This window comes from Tupaia chinensis, unplaced genomic scaffold (genome assembly GCF_000334495.1).
Source record: "Tupaia chinensis unplaced genomic scaffold, TupChi_1.0 Scaffold000559_1, whole genome shotgun sequence".
Lineage (NCBI taxonomy): Eukaryota > Metazoa > Chordata > Mammalia > Scandentia > Tupaiidae > Tupaia > Tupaia belangeri.
The window spans coordinates 402,732-406,227 of record NW_006160071.1 but is presented as its reverse complement, the minus strand read 5'-3'; the positions used below and the strand labels follow the sequence as shown (position 1 = coordinate 406,227).

Genomic DNA, 3,496 nt, shown 5'->3' with positions numbered 1-3,496 from the left:
GGGAACGTAAGCCACCAGGTCCAGGACCTGAACCACGGTCAGCCATGCGGGAGTCCAACACCCTCAACTACTATGTCACCTGCCAGCCCCAATTTTTAAAAAAATTATTTTAAAAAAAGTTCATTTAATTTATTTCCAGAACAAGGGAGACAGGCATCTGAAACAGTGTCTTGACAATCCATTCCACTCCAGCCTCATCCAGCTTGATGCCTGACATGCATAGGAAGGTCCTAGGATGCAAAATTGGGACATTTTCCATGTGTGTCCAACTGTGTTCCTACTATACAACCACCTGGTCCCAAACAGTTCATTTTTAAAAGTCAGTTTTTGTTTTTAGAATAATTTTGAAAAATTTAATTATTCATGATAAAGAGCAAATATGTACACATGTGAAAAAGAGAGTGAGACAGACACCCTCAAACAGGGTCAGGTCACACCATGATCCCCATCCCCCAGCTCACCAGCTCACCAGGATCTAGCACATTTGCACATAACCCTGGCTTGTTTCAAGCTGACTTGGAGATCTGAATCCACTATCAGCCATGTGGCTTACAGCACCGTATTTCAATATGCTACTGCCTGCACCACTGAGGCTGGACTTAGATATTATCTTCGCTCTTAGGCACTCATCTAAACAAAACGCTGTCAATGTTGTTATAGCTCTTATTTTATTTTTCCAAAGAATTTGGAAATTTATTATTTATTATTTGATTTGTGATAGGGCACATATACTCAGCAGGCAGACGAGGGGGAGAGAGAGAAAGAGAGAGAGAGAAAGAGAAAGCAAGTTGCCAGATCCAGGACTTAAACCATGGTTGGCCATGTGGGAGTCTGGCACCTTAACCACTAAGCTACCTGTTGACCATTAAACATCTCTTTATTGGGTTCCCCAGACTTTATACCTCTGGCCAATAAAGCTTAAGAATAAAAATGGGACCAACAGATGGTGTAACAGTTACGTTGCTTGACTCCGACATGACTGACCACAGCTCCAGGCTTGAAACTCACAGAAGGCATGTGTGTGTGCACATGTGTGTACCCATGTGTGTGCCCAAAATCTCAAGAGGAGAATGGAGAAGGGATTGTGGCATGGCCATCCCCCTGAGGGGGTGATTCATTGCTTTCTGTCTGTCTCTCTCTTGTCTCTCCAGTGAGCAAACATGAATTACAGCAAAAATCTCTAAAAAAAAAAAAAAAAAAAAAGAAAGAAAAGTGTAGAAGTGGTTTCTATAGAAAACAAACAATTATTGCCTGGGATGCTAGAAATGTTCTTTCTTGACCTAGTCAATGACTGCTTATATGAATAATTGCTTTTACAATAGTTGTATTATACATTTTTTGAAAGCATATATTTAGAAAAATGAACAAAGAAAGAGCTCAAAAATATCAAAAACTTGTTCTTTGAAAAGATCCATAAAATATACAAATTTGTAGAACAATCAAAAGAGAAAGAGAGGCCAGCAGGTGGCATGGTGGCTAAGGACCCCCACATGGTTGACTGTGGGTCCAGTCCAGGACCTGGCAGCTTGCTTTCTCTCTCTCTCTCCCTCTGGTAAATGCACATGCCCTATAACAAATTTCAAATAATAATAAATAAAATTAAATAAATAATTATTTTTAAAACTTTTAAAAACAGAAAGAGAAGTAATATGAATAAAGAATATAAGAGATTATGGGTGTTATGACTCAGATAAAATAGAGTTTCTTCCAAGTTTTGAAACGCTGTGAATATTTTTATGTCATTCAATTTGAAATCTTGGATAAATTCATTTTATGATCCAAACTTCTGGAAATACAGCAGACAATATAGCAGGTAAATATGATGGGTAAGAAACAAAAATCTCCACTACCATCCTTCTTTCCTACATTGTGTTAGTGTATTGAGCCAATGCATTGAGATAAGAATTTAGATTTAGGTTATTTTCAGATACATGGAACTGTCTAAAAGCAAAGATACTCCCTCAGAAACTCCCAGGCAGATCCTCTGGCTAGAACTATACCAAGTGCCTAAACTAATTTCCACAAGAAGACGGTCGCTAGCCATGGGCACTGGAATCACCTAAGACCAACTAGGACTTAAAAGTAAACTGGGGGACCAAGAGATGGCATAATGGTTACATTGCTGGACTCCCACGTAGTCGACAGCAGTTCGAGTCCTGGACCCGGCAGCTTAAACTCACGCTGGGCATGTGTGGGTGTGTGACCATGATCCGAGAAGAGAATGGAGGAGAAGGAATTGTGGTGTGGCCATTCCCCCTGGGGGGGTGACTTTTTGCTTTCTGTCTCTGTCTCTCTTTCTGGCGAGCGCCCTATAGCGAAAACCTCTCCAAAAAAAAAAAAAAGTAAACTGGGATTCGGGTCACCTTGTTAGAGGTATGGATACTTTAGAAAACGATATTCCATTAACAAAGTGCAAAATGTGAATGTATGTGAGGCCTTCAAAAAGCTCATAAAAAAAGCATATTATGTAAGCTATTCACTTTTGTTTTTTGTTTTTACACTACAATAAATTTGTTTAATTCCATTTTTCCAGTAACTTTCTAAAGTCCCCTCATATCTCAGACAGGCAAGCAACAATGTCTGCTGTGATGAGTGAGGAGATGGACAAAAAAAAAAATCTTTAGGGACCAGCAGTTAGCATAAAGGCTATGTTGCTGGACTCCCACATAGTCAACTGTGGTTCGCGTCCCGGACCCAGTGGCTTAAAACTCACACTGGGCGCATGTGCGTGCATGCCCAAGATCCCGAGAGGAGAAGGGATTGCAGTGTGGCCATCACCCCTGGGGGGGTGATTTCTCGCTTTCTGTCGCTCTGTCTCTGTCTGTCAAGTACCCTATAGCAAAAACCTCTTAAAAAAAAAAAAAGGTAAAAAAAAATCTTTAGAGGGTTCCAGCAGTTGGCATAATGGTTATGTCACTGGACTCCCATGTAGTCACTTGCAGTTCAAGTCCCAGACCCAGTGGCTTAAACTCATGCCAGGTGCATGTGTGCTTGTGCCCAGGAATCCCAAGAGGAGAACGAATGGAGAAGGGACTGCGATGTGGCCATTCCCCCTGGGGGGTGATTTCTCGTTTTCTGTCTGTCTCTGTCTTTCTGGTGAGCATACACACCCTATAGCAAAAACCTTTCCAAAAACGTCTGCAGAGGACCAACATACATTTTCTACTTCACCAGCAGGCCTTGAGGTCTGTCACAATGATTCAACTCTGCCACTGTAGCTCTAAAGCAGTCACAGACCACACGAACGGGTCAGGCGAGGCTGACCTGCTCCCAGGTCCATGGGTAGGCTTTCAAGGATTAAAGGCCTGCATGGGGCCAGCAGGTGGTGTGGTGGTTCAGGTGCTGGACTCCCACAAGGCTGATAACGGTTCAAGTCTTGGACCTGGTGGCTTGCTTTCTCACTTTTCTTCTCTCTCTCTGGTCAGCGCATGTGCCCTATAGCAAATTATAAAAATAATGGTGATGGGGACCAGCAGTTGTCGTAATGGCTATGTCG

The 3,496-nt window shown here is 42.1% G+C and overlaps 1 protein-coding gene across 1 annotated transcript in view; it reads right to left on the bottom strand.

Annotated features, from left to right (window-relative positions):
• LOC102478362 (zinc finger protein 615) overlaps nt 1-3,496 on the bottom strand; it is a 41,650-nt gene that overhangs the window by 14,349 nt on the left and 23,805 nt on the right. The window lies entirely within an intron of this gene.